The following is a 17301-nucleotide window of genomic DNA, read 5'->3' as shown; positions in this document are numbered from 1 at the left end:
ATAATCACAGGACAAAATGGAGAAGTAACAGAAATTATAACCATATAGGTGTACATCTTCCTCTGTTGGTTGATTTTAGCATAAAAGTGGACATGAATATTAAGTGATGTTCTCAACGCTACTTTTTGCTAAAAACAGCAAAGAGAGGGGAAATATAGCTCACAATGTTGTATCGGACAAAAAGTACAGTCACAGTGATGTACAGGACAAAAAGAGTATAGCAGACTGTGTTGTATAGAACAACCTAAATGGATTGTCCAAATTATGATCAAGAGTCATAATTTGTTATCTATATGTTAAAAATCTAGCATAGGGACAACTTCCTGTTGTCACTTTTTTCTTTAAACCACATTTTTCTCTCAACATTTACCATTGTAATTTGCCAACAGTTGTCATTCAACGTTGCTATGTTCGTCACAAAATAGTTGCAGGCTCTGGCCACTAGGAGACTCTGTAGAGCGAGTTGCTGAAGTCTCAAGTCTATCACCAATTTGTATCCAAAAAATGTATTCATAACTGACTGTGGATGATGTCACAGGCACTTGATTATATTTTGTTTATAATATGCTCAGGGGAACTAGGCACCTAAGACCATTATAAGTATTGCATAAAACACTTGTGTGTGGTGATCTTTCTAAATCCTGTGCTATAAAGAGCAAGGTGGATGTCTATATGATTGAAACTCGCCACGGTCTAAAAACTACAAAGAATCCCAATTATACTCTCAGACTTTCTCGACAAAATCATCTCACTTAGCTACCTCATTAACACCAAGTACTGTAGAACAAACAGAAGTTTCAGATACAACTTCATGTCTCCCAGAACCACCACAGTGGAATGTTCCTCATCTATGGAACTTAACCAGAAACTGCCTTGCACAATATGGAGATGCCAAACTGTCTAACGTGGTGAGAATGGTGAAGTTCTGGTGAACCGATTTAAGCAGCTCAAACAGACTGACTTTAGTTGCACTTAAATTACAATCCCACTTCCTTACCCATCCCCTCGCCAAAACGATTGCTCATTTCTCACGCAATAATCTGAACTGAACATATCCTTTCCGGCTTTACGCTTAGGTCTCCCAAGATTCACTTTTATACGGTATTAGATTACCACTGCTGCAAAGCCGCTGAGGTTTACTTCTCAGATAATGCCAAGAGATTCCCAAACCCAGTGAATTCTCATCAGCATGCACTTGCCTGATGAAAATCACTTGCTTTTGCTGCCAAGGTCACAAGTTGAAAACTTCACCAATAAAATACACTTACAAGAAATAATCCATACAATTTATCCGAGACCATTTACAGTGTCTTCACTGCTAATCTGCAACAAAAGTGGCTGCAAAAAAGAGTGAGAATTAGTGGTAAAACAAAGCAGAAATAAACTGGAATAAGAGAAAAATACTGCAGATGCTGGAAGTTTGAAATGAGAACACAAAGTGCTGGAAATACTCTGCAGGATTGGCAGCTTCTGTGGAGAAAGAAACAGTTAACATTTCAGGTCTGTGACCTTTCATCAGAACTGGCAAAGGTTAGAATGCAACAGGCTCTGAGCAAGAAGTTGGGGGGGGGGGAAAGAGAACAAAAGAAATGGCACAGATGTCATGGGACGAAAGGCTGGAGGAGTGTAGTAAAAGACAAATCATTTGTCCAGAGACAATGTTAATGGCAGAATAGTTAACAGCTGTCAGAAATAAAGTGGGCTTTTTTTTTGTTCTCATTCCAGGGCTTTACCTGTGCTCCCCTAATTCTGGCCTCTTGAGCATTCCCGATTTTAACTACCCTCTCATTGACAGCTGTGCCTTTAAGCTGCCTGTGCCCTAAGCTCTGGAATTCCCTCCCTAAACTTCTCTGCCTCGCTTTCCTCCTTTAAGATGCTCCATAAAACCTACCTCTTTGATCAAAGTTTTGGCCATCTGCCTTAATACTGCATGTGGCTCGGGTCAAATTCTGCTTTGTAATGCTCCTGTGATGCGCCTTGGCATGTTTTATTATGTTAAAAGTGCTGTAGGCATACAAGTTGCAGTTGTTGGCGTGGGCAGCTTCAAAGGCACATTTTTGTGTGAGATTCATAAGGCCCTACAATGTATCCCATGGCAGGTCATAATCACATCTTGGATCAGTAAGTATAAAGCCTACATAAACTTCCAAACTCCAATGTTTGTTGTTGCTACTCCACTCTAGTTTCAGATGTCAAGCCACACCTTCACTTCGGAGATGCACTGTAGCAGAGAAGGGTCATTTTATTTCCATGCAACTGCTGATGAGAATTCACTGGGTTTGAGAATCTCTTGGCACTATCTGTGAAAAGTAAACCTCAGCGGATCTGCAGCAGTGGTAATGCAGTATATGGTCGATACCAGTTGACCTGTTACTTTATGGTAAATGTATCGCATTTTATTCTTACAAAGCCTCAAGCACCAGCTTTCACAATATCTACATCATGACGCTTCACAAAACCAATGTTTTAGTGGCATAGTAATGTAAATTGATTTTTTGTTAGCTTAAACGAAAGGAGTGTCAGACATTTTGGGGGTGGGGGGGGCGGAAAATCCTACCAGCTGGGCGGAGGCGGCTTTGGTGGCGGACGGGGCATGAGAGTTTTGAAAATGGCGTGTCAGGTCAGCCACACGACACGTTCCCGCCTCCAGCCCATCTTGCTAGAGATGAGTGAACAATGGAAGCGGCTACTCATCCAGCAGCAGTGGGTAGCCAAATCAGTGCCAATTAACCAGCCACTTAGAGCCAGACTGGGGACGCCATCAGGATCTTACTGGTGGCAGACAGGCCCCACGCTGCGGACAAAGCCCAGCAGGTCCCTAAAGTCGGTCTCCCGGCGGCAGGCTAAGGCCGGCAAAGCCTCCTCTATCTATTCCAACCCCATCAAACTCTGTAGTCACTTCTGCCACAGGGTCACAGCTGCGGCCACATCCTGCGGAGAGGGGTCCCCCACCACAATGATGGTTTAATAGTTCTGGTCAAATAATTTTAAAATTTTCTTACATCTTCAGAGGTTGCCTCCATTTGGAGGCAGTCTCGCATTCTCACAACAGTGGACACTCCCGCTGGTCCAGCCGAGTGCCTGTCCCGCCCACTGTCCACAATTGGACGGCGCTCTCGGAGGCAGACTCTTAATTGGCCGCCTCCTGTAAGATCGGGCAGATGGGTGGCCAGGCATTGCCAGCGGCGCTTTGGTTCCTACATCAGAAAATCTTTCAAGGCAGTAAGATTCCGCCTTTCAACCCACATACTCATCATACTTAAAAAGACTACAGATTCCTTTTAGGAAAAGTTTTAACCAGATTTAAAGGAAAACAGTTCACATTACACATTTCAGATCTAAAACCATATAATCATTGCCCCATCAGGTAAGAAAGTCATCCACCACAAGGGTTTCCATAGCACTTTTTAACAATTTCTTTTCAGAACCTCTCACAGGTCAATCCATCGATGTGCAAACTGCCGACAGCAGTCCAGTTACCACTCCACTCTAGTTTCAGATGTCGAGCCACACCTTCGCTTCTGAGATGCACTGTAGCAGAGGAGGATCATTTTATTTCCATGCAACTGCTGTGCAGTATATGGTCGATACCAGTTGACCTGTTACTTTATGGTGACTGTATCACATTTTTGTTCTTTGCAAAGCCTCAAGCGCCAGCTAGCACAATATCTACTTCATGACGCTTCACAAAAAATATATTACCACAGCTGGAGCTCAAGGTGTTACTTGGGATTTCACAGGTATGGGAAATCTTCCAGGAAAGACAAAAAAAAATTAATTCAGAATAAATAGACGATAACCACATGCGCCGTAATCAGCACCATTTACAGAATCATTTTTTGATTTTCCTTTTCAAAGCAAAAATATTCCGAAGACACCTGCACAGGCCACACCGATTGGACTGACCGATGGCGAGACCTGATCGCTGTCCCTAATTGGAATGGGCTCCCGAGGGTTGCTTTTTAATTGAGCACCTCTGGGAAGATCATGTCCAACATCCCGCCACAGCCACTTCTGGATTCCCAACCTAGAATTCATCCCGACATCAGGATCGGCACACTTACTACAACATTCTGTTGCAAAACTAACAGTGAAGTTACTAAGCCCAGCATGAAGTTGAACGACTGTTGGTTATGCTACTACACAACACAAATCATGCTTATATTGAAAAATTCCAATTCCAACACTGACTTTAAGACACTGGTGAGTTGAGTACTGGTGTAGAGTTCAGTGTGTTAGAGCACGAATGCATGGCACCATAAAGAGGGAAGAATCACTAAGCTCATGGTAAACTCAAAAATGACAACAGCCTAAGCGTGGGCTCACCCCTTCAGCAACAGGAGATGAGCAGTGCAGCAAGACCAGAAATAGAAAACTAGAGGGAAACAGTTGCGCGACAGCTCAGCGTTTTTGTCTGTTCTCTGACTCATTACACCCTTTTCATTATTAACCTGCTTCTTGACAAAAGAATGATCTCAGAAGACCTTCGAGTAGAGTTGCCACCAGTAGTGTGGAAAAATATGGAATTGTTTCTGCAAACAGCAGCTGTAAAAGCTGTTTAAGTACATTTCTAATTTGGTGCATTATAAAGAAAAATTAGAGGCAATTCCTATACTAAAGGGGTTTATTTACTCACACTATCCTCTGAAAAAATTCTAATTAAAAGATACAAGCCACTTTTTGGGGCACAAAAGTAGAATCGCATTTGTTTAGCATTTCCATTGCAAATGCTCATCTTACAAACTGCTCAGTGGTTCATTTCATCTGGTCACATTTTTTATATGTGGTACAACAGTCAGTTCTATCTACATCCTGCACATTCAGGTTACAAAGAAATGCCTTTAAGCTGACATGAAGTCATTAAAATCCATGGTTGTGTTTTATCATTAAACAACAAGATCAGTTGCTTTGCCAATTGGAAAAGGAGGGGGACTTGGGCACAGTGTGATTCATTGATGAAGAGGCTGAACATGTTACGCTAATTAGAAATAATATACATTTGTTTAACAACTCATAAACTTCAATTATCGCAGTCAGCAGCAAGCAGCAATCAAACACTAAAATGACATGCAATCCACAGAGATACTATTTACTGGGCAAGATTCAAAAGAAAAATAGGGAGGCAATTTAATTATAAAGTACATAACGAGCACACTTTCCAAGACAATTAGAAAATCTTCCAAAGGACAATTAAAGCAAGTTAAACGAAATAAAAGCAAAATACTGCAGATGCTGGAAATCTGAAATAAAAACAAGAAATGCTGGAAATACTCGGCAGGTCTGGCAGCATCTGTGGAGAGAGAAGCAGAGTTAACGTTTCAGGTCAGTGACCCTTCTTCAGAACCCTTCTTAAACGAAACATGCTTTAAGTTCATAGCCATCAGTCAGGTCTAGGAAAGGCCCACACCAAGTCCTGAACAGAGAATATGGACCATCACTGCAGTGATATCGTGCATTGCTTGTGCTGCTGTCCTTCTGTTGAGATGTGAAACTGAGGCTGGAATTTTACAGTCAGTCCCCCTGCCCCCGGGCACTTGGGAGGAGGGGAGGAGGGGAATAAAAGCAAGTGAGAAGGCAGGGGGTTGTGGTGCCTGTCACCTACCCACCGCCGTTGGTATTGTACCAGTGGCAGGTGGCCCAGCTGCTCTTAGGTCAATTGAGGCCCTTAAGTGGCCGTTTACTTGCCACGTAAGCATCTCCTCCTGTCACCACTGGTGCTTTACCAGCAGTGGATGGACACGCCGCTAACTGGGGAGGCCACCCATTAATACCTGGCAGCCTGTTAGTAAGCTGTGGGAGGGGGGCCCTCCTGATCAGGCACCCTGTGCCCACTGAGGGTCCCTCTGAGTGGCACAGACTGCTTCTGCTGGAATACCCCGACCCCACCACCCCCCCCACAACCTCCCAAATAACCCACCCCCACCGGGGCCTGGCTGATTGGCCCCAGTGGGCCTTAACACCACTTCTCTTATTCTCTCGCCTACGTGGTTGGCCAGGTCCAGGGCTGGCACAGCTGCTGGGACTGAAGAGATGCCAGCCCTCTGATTGGCTGGCAGACCTTGGAGGCAGGACATCCTGCCTCAGATGAGTGGAAACCATGACTGCAGGCAATTAATTGCCTGAGCCATGCAAAATGCACTTGTGGCTTCCAGGGCCAGCAACGGAGGGCTTTGCCCCCAGCTGGTGGGTGGGACCAACACCTCCTTGCAAAATCCCAGCCTGAGATGCTATGCCAGTGGATATTAAACACCCTTTAGCTCTATTTGAACAACTGCAGGGATATCTCCCATTGTTCTAACTGATACGGCTCCCTCAGCCACCACAGATAATTATTAATAAATTACATCTATATAGCACCATTAATGTAGATAAATTAGAGCCTGGCTTGGGCATAAAATTAAAACCCGACCCGGGCCCAACCCAACCACAGCCAACCCGACCCGGACCGGGCCCAAGTCCTTCAATTTCTTTCCATGCCGGACCAAACAACATCAAACATGTTATTAGTACAGAAAAAAAATAAATTGCTTCAAAATGTAGTTTAAAAATAAAATACAAAACCTGACCACAGCCAGCCCGAAAGCGACCCGACCCCGAATACTGGACACAAAATATAGACTCGACCCGAGCCGACTACATGTAGTTGGGTTTGGTCAGGTAGCCAGGCTTTGAGATAAATATCCCAAGGTTTTTTTCAGAGATGTAATCAGAAAAGGGATGCAGTGTTTTTCAACAAAAACTTGTTCAAATAGATGGGTTTTGAGGACAGCCATAATGGAGGACAGGGATGTGGAAGGGATTAGGCGAAGAATTTCAGAGTGCGGGCATTAGGCAGTTGAAGACACAGCTATTAGTAGTAGGATGAATGGAAGGTGTGTACAGGGTCTCAGGGTCATACAAACAAAGAGACCGGGAATTGGGAGCAGGGAAATCTGGCTCTACGGCTACAGGGGGTTCCAGAGATTCAGAGCAGCAAGTCTGTGAAGAGAATAAATAAACATACACCTATGAAAAGGAATGATTGAAGATGGACTGCTCCCATCATCTAGTCCTTTCAGCATCACTAACCTGTACACAGCCTCCCAGCAACTGAAGAAATTGTTGGAGCCAAACAATTAATATTGTCTAAAACATGAGCGTGTTCTGAAGATTTTAAAAATCCTTTTCTCTCTCTCGCTTCAACCATTTCCCCAGCAGCTGGTATGAGATTCAACACACTCACACAGCAATGCATTTAGGATCTGCATCTATTTTAAAGCTGGCAATTTCGTGATCTTAGTTGGGAGTCTGTTAAGTCCATTCACAGTATAAATCTAATATCAAATGGGTTGTATAAAACACAAGTAATGAGACAACCACGGCATTGGGAAAGTAATTTCAGCTCGCTACCACATCTTGCCCCCACCAATATACCCATGGAGAAGGTCTGCTTCCATTGCATGTCGATCTAGTGGACATGGGTCAGTTCTTCAAAAGACGATCTTAATAGACACAAACTCATTTAAACACCAACGCACGAGATCCAATAAAATGATTAATGCTCGACCACCCATCAGCACCTTTGCAGTAACACTCCTCTGACAAGAAAAGTGTTTCATAAAAAGCACAGATTGGATACTAATAAAGCAATATAATTTTAAAAGAAGCCATTACAATTGCCAATCTATTAAGTACCAGCTTTCTAACTGCTACAAGGTTTTTGGTCGTTTTTCAATAATATCTGTCGTTATTGACAGTTGTGCTCATGTACATTTAGCAGTTGTTGGCTTGCAATAATGTAAATTTCATCATTTAGAGCATCTGATTCCTATTAGCACAGTCCTGCGGGGTTTCCTGGTGAGTAATTAGATCAGGGATATTGTTCTCTTATGAATCATGTAGGGGGATGGAGAAGCTTGCAAAATGGCAGATATTAAATCCAGATGTTGACAATACTGCACCATCAAAAGCTAACTTAGAATTCCAGATCAATTTATGACTAGGTCATATGTAAAATGTGCATAGATGATAGGACCTGAATTTGTTGAGTGAAATCACATATATGTGAGATGATGTTGCCCCATCTACAGCTATAATATTCATTGGTATAGCCTTTAACTTTTAAACTAAGCTTGCTCGCCCAATGGCTCACTAAATTATTGAGGGAGTAGCTGAAGCACTGGAGATCATTAAATCTGCAGGTAGGGTTAGCTGATCTCAGCTGGGCTGTAGTCAAACCTCGTTTTCACCTCAGTGAACTTGGGTTAAGGAAGCGGTGTGGATTGCAAAGTGTACAGTGAACCCTTGCTGGAGGAGTGTGTGTGTTGTTATGATCCTGCAGTTTTTTTTTTTCTTTTCTGGGAAGTATGCTGTGTGCCTTTAAGGCTGTAACAGGATCAATACTGCTTTAAGGCAACAAGCTCCAGAGACCGAGTCAAAGAATGCATTCTCGTTGGCCGGGATACAGTCAATCAAAGACTGTGATTCAAAGAGTGCATTCTGGTTGCCCCGAGATACAGTCGCTCAGAGACTGAGGATTGAGAGATACATGGTTGCCGTTTGACATTTGAAACTAGTTGAAAAACTGGCTTTTGAGACACAGTTAACAGAGAGATAGACACAGACTGTCAGCCAGCATGTACTGAAGGAAAAGAGAGCTCTCTCTTGGTTTATTTAAACCCTATTTATTATACTCTCAGAATTCTGAAGTCAAGCCATTTTTTTTTAAAGAAAATAACCAATTCCTTTAAGTACTAAACTGTAAATGTTGAAATTCACTGCTGGAAAAGAGGAGCATCAATTCAACTTCAGAATTAGACTACGGACTGTTCTCCTGTTGAAGAACCTTTTTTTCCTCCCCCATTGGACTGCTGTGAGGACTTCAAGCAACCTTGGACTGTTCCACATTGGAATATTTCACTTTGGCAGGAGCGCAAATATACAAGGACACAAATTTTTGCTATTTTAAGTGTTGTTTAAATCTTAGTAGTGTTTAAGAATTTAGTTTTTCTAATTAAACAGTTAATTTGTTGATCTAGTTTGGTTTGGTTAGCCTCATTCGGGGGTTAATAGATAGTACAATTTGACTGGGTCTTGCTTTAGTTTGGAAAGTTTAGAAACAATATGTTAGACGATCTGTGGAGGGACGGGACTGAATCAACAGTGCGTTTCTCCCACCACAATCAGAATCGTATATTTTGATTGGGGGCTTTGACTTGAGCAGTCGATCATAACAGTGTGGACGCTGGATGAAGAAAGGATTGGCCAGAGTCTGGCCTGTCAAAGCTTTCCATCCTGTCTGCAGATGAAACCTGTACTTGGTTATTCCTCCTCCTTGCCATGCGGTTTTTGCCCTCAGCTGCTTCTTTCAGCTTCAGGGATGAGAAATTTCTCCAGCCCAAAGATTTCTGTTACAGTCAGCCACCTGTACAGTTTTTGGTGAGTGAGAGCCTGCTGGGAAATGTAGTTCCCCTGCTCCCCAGTACCTGTGAGTGGAACTGTAATCTGGGACTACAACTCCCAGAGAGCACCGCATGCCTGAGTGACGATTGGCTGTGGCCTGGTGATGTGACCCCAAAGGTTAATGGGTGGAGTGGGTCACAATGGAGACGGTAGTCATGATCAGCATACTAATTAAAGTGAAGGTGAGCCCAAGGCTTGCGGCCTAGCGAGACAGAGCCTGAGAGAGAGGGGAGGAGACAGAGACAGAGACAGACACACACACACACACACAGATAGGAGAGAGAGAGGGAGAGAGAGAGATCACAATCACTCCAGACAGATGGATATCTATCTGGAATACTCTGCATCGCTACATCAAGTGTGCAAGCAGACAATGACTACTTATGCAAGCAAAAACAATGCCAGGTATCTCACTAAATCACTGTTTAACATAGCAAATTAAAAAATTAGAGTTCTCATTTAAAATTTGTTCACAAAAATGCACATTTTTTGTAGTTTTGATAAATAGTAAATACATTTTGAATGCCTTTATTCTTTTGAAATTTGCTCACCAGTCCCCTATGTAGGACAAAATTTGTAATGTGGCCCCTCACATGATAAGGTTGGACACCCCTAACAAAGAACCTTTCATGACCTTAGCACATCCCAGAGCACTTTACAGCCAACTAGTCACTTTGAGGAAGTAGCCAAAGCACATTCAGCAGGTGACTTCTTCCCAGTGCCAAAATGTAATCTCTCAACCAACATCACTGAAGAGATTATTTGGTCATCATCTCACTACTATTTGTAGGAGCTTGCTGTTGGTAAATTGGTTGCCGCATTTCCTACATTCCAACAGTGAGCACACTTAAAAAGTACTTCATAGGCTGTGAAGCATGAGACACGAGGTTAGGAAAGGTGCTATATAAATACGTCTTTCTTCTAATAGGTGTTGCATATGCCACATAAGCATGGAAAGGAAAATTCAGTGTGTCAGACAGTTCATTTTTCAGGGGTCTGCAGGTGATAGAGCAGGCAGGTAGGACAGATGGAGGTGAGGGGGTTGTGATTCCAACACAGCCAGTTATGCTGTTATCCGACTCACCTCAGGTGTAGCCAGCAGTGGGGATACCACTGGGCAGAGAGGGGTAAATTGGCTAGGTTACGTACTTTTGTTCTCTAGTCAGATGCAAGAACCTAAATAAAGCCAAGGAAAATCCTAATAACCAGTTCATTAACAAATTTTAAAATTCCAGCCAAATACCGGAGAGACAATTCCAAAACTGCCTCGTCCTACATTTTGAAGATGAATCCAAGAAACATTTTGAATGCCAATCATCACAAGTGGTAGAATAGAGGGGGGGATTTGGGCATCCTTACACACGAATCTCAAAGTTTACGTGCAGGTACAGCAAACAATTAGGAAGCCAAATTTGGTATGTTCACTTTTATTGCAAGGGAGTTGGAGTGTAAGAATAAGGAAGTCTTGCTGCAATTCCATAGGGCTTTGCTGAGCCCGCATCTAGAGCATTGTGCACAGTTCTGGTCTCCTTATCTAGGGAAGGATATACTTGCCTTAAAAAAGTCACAACAAAGGTTTATGAGGTTGATTCCTGGAATGAGTGGGCTGTCCAATGAGGAGAGATTGTGTCGAATAGGCCTATTTTGTCTGTAGTTTAGATGGAACTGTATAAAATTCTTAGCGGGCTTGACAGGGTAGATGCTGAAAGGCCATTTCCTCTGACTTGAGAATCTAGAACTCGGGGTAATATTGTCAGGATAAGGGGTTAACCATTTAGGACTCGAGATGAGGAGAAATTTCTTCAAAGGGTTTGGAATTCACCACTCCAGAGAGCTGTGGATGCTCAGTTGGTGAGTATATTCAAGACAGAGACCAATAAGATTTTTGGGCACAAAGGAAATCAAGGATTTGAGGATAGGACGGGAAAGTAGAGTAAATGTAAAAGTTCAGGTGCGAACTTATTGAATGGCAGAGCAGGCGAGAGGGGCCATATCCTCCTATTTACATTCTTAAACAAAGTTTTGTTTGAGTGAATCACCAACTAATTCAGGTCAGTAACAGATACCTTCCAGTAATTCTACAGATGCAATATTTGTCCAAGGCTTTCCATTACTTGATTGCTGAGACAATATCCCAACAGTATTTTACAATAAGTCAAGTAACTTGACAAGTTAATGGCACATAAATAAAGATTGTGATGTCAGGTAAGGACTTACCATACATATATAATATGTGACTAGAATTTTGTTGCACGTTGTGTAAGTAAAGGCAACTTTAAGAAAACCAAATACTCAAGCAGCATAGGGATGCAACTCAATGCATTGGTAAGCAAGAATCCCACAAAATGGAGGGCTGAACCAGCTCTAAAATGCTGCGATCATCCTACACTGGATAGTTTTTTTTCTGCTTAACAAATGGACAAACGTGTCTTAAACCACCAAACTATGATCTAAATTTAAATCATTACAAATCAGTGATAGAAAGATCAAAGGCAAAGCTACCTCGGGTCTGAGGTTTCTGGGTCATACAGCATTCAAAAAGAAGAGAAAGGAGACAAGTAATACACTTGAATAACAATTCCGTTGTTTTACACAAAGAATACCAGAACTGAAATGGCAGTACTAAGGATTTTTGTCCTGCTTAAAGCAACTAAGCACAGACTGGTTTGAATTTGAGCCCTGCAATCATACTCATCCCAAAGGGAACCAAGTATCATAAATTGAACTGAGAAGTTTAATAATCCACAGACAAGCAAATGCAGCTTTAAAAATCTTACTTTAAATTTAAAACAGCACAATGTATGACTGCTAGTTTAGCTGCTACAGTGGGACTACTGGTTTGTTTATTCAGCAACATACGGAGTACACGTCTGCTTACCATTGGTGTCAGAGCTGCAGGGAATTCTGACCTCCGTCAAAACTATATAATATCAATATTGGAGACAATGCAGTCTGAAAAGCAATACAGCTAAAAATACCTCAGTGAGCCCGTTCCTGTGGATTCTCTCCTCAGTGCAGTAAACCCAATGTTTAAAAATAATATACAAAGTAAGAAAATGCAAAATCTCGGTTATAATACATTCAAACCTTACTGTTGGAAAAGAGAAGCTGTTTTTCAGATAAATCTGCAGATTAGATTTTTTTTTTACAATTTTCCACACTCTCGTGGTCTGAATCTGTATACATCTTGTACATTTTTTTCAGTAATAGGTACCGCTGGGAGTTCCACTTTATAGACCAGAAACTTTACCTCACTCTTCCAACTAATTTTTTGTTCTCTGTCCTCTTTTGAAGACAGTCTTGTGCTAGGTTATAACTGGGGTGAGGGGCAGAGGATGCAGGCAACAGGAGTAAACCGAGTAGAAAGTGAGGGGAACTGTCCACAGAGAGCAAAGGAACTTTGATTTCACCTGTAATTAATGGTAACTCACTGAAAATGGACTGATATCTAATAGTAAAGTGACCACACTCAGATTTGCCTCATAACAAAAGGCACAGTGGCGCAGTGGTTAGCACCGCAGCCTCACAGCTCCAGCGACCCGGGTTCAATTCTGGGGACTGCCTGTGTGGAGTTTGCAAGTTCTCCCTGTGTCTGTGTGGGTTTTCTCCGGGTGCTCTGGTTTCCTCCCACAAGCCAAAAGACTTGCAGGTTGGTAGGTAAATTGGCCGTTAAAAATTGCCCCTAGTATAGGTAGGTGATAGGGAAATATAGGGACAGGTGGGGATGTGGTAGGAATATGGGATTAGTGCAGGATTAGTATAAGTGGGTGGTTGATGGTCGGCACAGACTCGGTGGGCCGAAGGGCCTGTTTCAGTGCTGTATCTCTAAACTCTAAACTAAACTAAACTCACTCAAATTACAAAGACTAAGTGTAATGCTCCAATATCCCACTTGTAACTAGTAGTAATCCTACAACCAGCTGATATTCACCTTGAAACTATAGTTAGAATCTCCCTGCACCACAGAAGGTGCAGTCAGGCTCCCCAGTCAATGCCACTTTAAACAGGCACAATCCCTCTCCTTGGACTCTGGTTCAATGTGAAGGTGACAACGCTGAACTGGGAACTGTACTTGCACTTCACATGTCAAAAACAAGCAGCACAGACCAATGTGAACCACAACGAGAGGGGACATGCAGAGCAATGGGTTGAATGGGCGAGCACTCATTGGACATATTACCCTAAACTCAGCTCAGCACTCACACTTCTTAATCACTCCCGGAGCCAGGACTCCATGAAGGGAATTTTTGGTAGAATTATAGAAATTACAGCACAGAAGGAACCCATTTGGCCCTCAGCGTTGGTGCTCTCTTCTGTAATCCCATTCCTTAACCTCTAAAGATCTTTTTATATCCTTCCTTTTCAAATATATATTCCAGTCCTTGCAAATAAAGCTTTAGCCTCTATCTCAATAATCCTACATGGCGAGGTATCCCACTTCCCCTTGGTTCTTCCACTGAATCGTTTTGCGTTCTCTGGTTCCCCAGGCACCCACCAATGGAAATAATCTTTCACTATTTACCCACAGTAAGGTCAATGGGTTTCACTCACTCCTTTCCTGGTTGCTCCTCTATCAATGCTACTGCCACTGTTGCTGCTGCTGCTACTCGTGGCTCTGTGGGAAATCCCCGGTCACCATCCTTCCACCTGATTCCCATTTCCCAGAGTCCCCTTGATTTTCCAATCTCCTTCTCTTTCCCCCCCATCCCATTTCAGTGAATCCCCAAATATGATTCCCTAGCTTCCAGTCTCTTCAACCCACTGCAGACGATGCTCCATAAGGTTGCAGTTCTCTTCAGCACTACAGGCAGAGTACCCCTGATCCCAGGAAACTCCCACGTTTGGAACCCTACCACTGAGCTACCAAGGGAGCTCTTCAGTTCAACTATTTCATGTGTTGATTTGGAAGGCACACAAAGATGCATGTGCACATTCTTCTTTACACTTTGAACGTGCCCACATTTGATTCCCACTAATCAGGATTCACAAAATACAAATACTTCTTCAGTTATGTGAAACATTGTTTATGCATGTGAACACAAGGGGAAGGGTCTGACATCTTTAAAATAGAAGTCAGATATAGTATTATAATAATGCTGAATGCACCTTATTGGGTGGCACAGTGGTTAGCACCACAGCCTCACAGCTCCAGGGACCCGGGTTCAATTCTGGGTACTGCCTGTGCGGAATTTGCAAGTTCTCCCTGTGACCGCGTGGGTTTTCGCCGGGTGCTCCGGTTTCCTCGCACAGCCAAAAACTTGCAGGTGATCGGTAAATTGGACATTGTAAATTGCCCCTAGTGTAGGCAGGTGGTAAGGAATATGGGATTATTGTAGGGTCAGTATAAATGGGTGGTTCTTGTTCGGCACAGACTCGGTGGGCCGAAGGGCCTGTTTCAGTGCCGTATCTCTAAATAAAAATAAAATTTAAAAAAATAAAAATACCACCACAACCTTCAATGTAGCTAAGAGACAGTCAACTTGGCTCAGTCAATAGCAACTGCACCCAAGAGACAGAAAGCTATGGATTCCATTCCAGGATTTGAGCACATAATCTAGGCTGACACATCAGTGTAGCTCTGAGAGACCGCTGTGTTGTCAGAAGTGCCATCCTTTGGATCAGAACTTAAAAACAATACTCCACCCAACTGGTTGAGAGGAGATTTGATGGAGGTGTTCAAAATCATGAGAGGTCTAGACAAAGTAGAGAGAGACAAACTGTCCCCATTGGTGGGCAGGTCGAGAACCAAGTTACACTGATATAAGGTGATTGGTAAAAGGACTAACGGTGACATGAGGAAAAACCTTTAACGCAGAGAGTGGTTAGGATCCGGAATGCACGACCTGAGAGTGTGATGGAAGCAGATTCAATCATGGCTTTCAAAAGGGAATCGGATAGGCACCTGCAAAGAAAAACATTGCTGGGCTATGGGGAGAAGGTGAGTGAGTGGAACTAGTCAAATTGCTCTTGCAGAGAGTGAGCACAGAAACAACCGGCTGAATGGCCTCCTTCTGTACTGTAACCATTCGATGCCTGTTGGTTCAGGTGGATGTAAAACATTCTAAAATATTCAAAGAAGAGGAGGGATTGCTGATGCCTTAGGAAATCATCAAAACAGATCAACTGGTTATTCACTGCATGTCTTGCTTAAGCGACCATGGTGTGGGTAAACTGGCTGCTATATTTGCCCACATAGCAACAGCAACCACATTTCAAAAATAGATGTGAAGCACTTTGGGATGTCTAGAGATACACCATATAAATGTAAGCTCTTCAATATTCCACATTTCAAAAATTCCATTTCATATTTTCTGGCAGATGCAATTATTTTGTTGAGGGAGGCAGCACAGTGTAGGCCATATGAGCTGCATGGTAAACAAACAAGTGTATTCTGGTGCTGTCTGCATCCTTCATTTATTATATTCTCGTAGAGCCGAGTTCTCATGGGGCTTATGCTATTTGCTTTACGTGCTATGTCTTCACTTTTATCTACTTTCCCTTCAGGGCTCATTTAGTCACATCTTAATTCTCAAATAAATGGCCAGAGAAGCATGCTGTAATCTCTCTGGATTCTGTCCATCTCTTTCATCACTCTTGAGCTGGGCTTGAGAAGCTGCCCAAGAGCAGACTGGGTTGACTTGTCTAATGACATTTCCTCCTTGCCTCCCACCAGAACAAAGGAACTTAAATTAAAAGTGTCTCATCATATCCATCAAAATATCAGAAACACCCCAAAATCTTCATATACAAATGAACTATTTTGAAGTGCAGGAGGAGCCATTTTATATATGTCCAGTCCGCAGAACTACCAAGATTTTGAACAACCAGTTAGCCAGGGAGTTTTTTTGATGGTGACTGAAGGAATTGACTCTATTGTGCGTTTTGTCCCTTTCCTTTGATCACCAAACTGAAATTAGCAACTCGCTATGACAGAAAGTCATTTTGGGAGGGGGGGGGAGGGGGGGAGGGAGTGGGGGGAGTGGGGTAAAGGAAGAGAGAAGGGCTACAGACAACATCCAGTCACACAGAATACTTGTCAGCACTCAACCACTGAATCTCACTCACACACCACAAATGGGTGAATAAAATATACCATAAGTAACTCCTCTCCAGCAGGGCTTGTGAAATATAGTCACCTGACTGATTCGATAGTTTATATCTGCATATTTATATCATAAAGAAAGGACTAATTTCCATTTATACAGCACCTTTCATGACTTTGGGATGTTCCAAAGCACGTTTGAAATCCAGTCGGTGTTTTAACTAAGTGACAACTGAACATCAAAGTTAAGCATTTTCAGCAGGAGTGTCATAATTAACATGCATTCTATATCATAGAAGAAAGTATAAATGGCCAAAGGGGAGTTTTAGCAACAAGGGAAGTGGAGGCGGGGTGGTCAACAATTAGGGAATCCTGAATAAAGACAACACAATTAAACAAATGGGGAAAAAGAGGCACTGTCTATTCTCTTTATAATATATGCAGAACTTGCCAAGCCTCCTTCAACAGCACCTTCCAAACCCATGTACTCTACCACCTAAAAGGACAAGAACAGAAGATGCATGGGAACATCACCACCTGCTAGTTCCCTTCAAGCCACACACCATCCTGACTTGGAACTGTATTGCCATTCCTCCACTGTCACTGGATCAAAAATCCTGGAATGCTGATCCCAACAGCACTGTACTTACGTCAGATGGACTGCAGCGGTTCAAGAAGATGGCTCACCACTACCTTCTCGGGGACAATTACGGATGGGCAACAAATGCTGGCCTTGCCAGTGACACTCACATCCCATGAAAAAGTAAAAGAAATTTGATGTAACCACATTAGTGTAGTTGCTATAAATTCCAGTCCAA

At 42.8% G+C, this 17301-nt stretch overlaps 1 protein-coding gene across 1 annotated transcript in view; it reads right to left on the bottom strand.

Annotated features, from left to right (window-relative positions):
* LOC137359245 (serine/threonine-protein phosphatase 2A 55 kDa regulatory subunit B gamma isoform) overlaps window positions 1-17301 on the bottom strand; it is a 243410-nt gene that overhangs the window by 135949 nt on the left and 90160 nt on the right. The window lies entirely within an intron of this gene.

This window comes from Heterodontus francisci, chromosome 1, assembly GCF_036365525.1.
Source record: "Heterodontus francisci isolate sHetFra1 chromosome 1, sHetFra1.hap1, whole genome shotgun sequence".
NCBI classification, from domain to species: domain Eukaryota; kingdom Metazoa; phylum Chordata; class Chondrichthyes; order Heterodontiformes; family Heterodontidae; genus Heterodontus; species Heterodontus francisci.
This window is presented reverse-complemented; position numbering and strand designations above follow the sequence as displayed.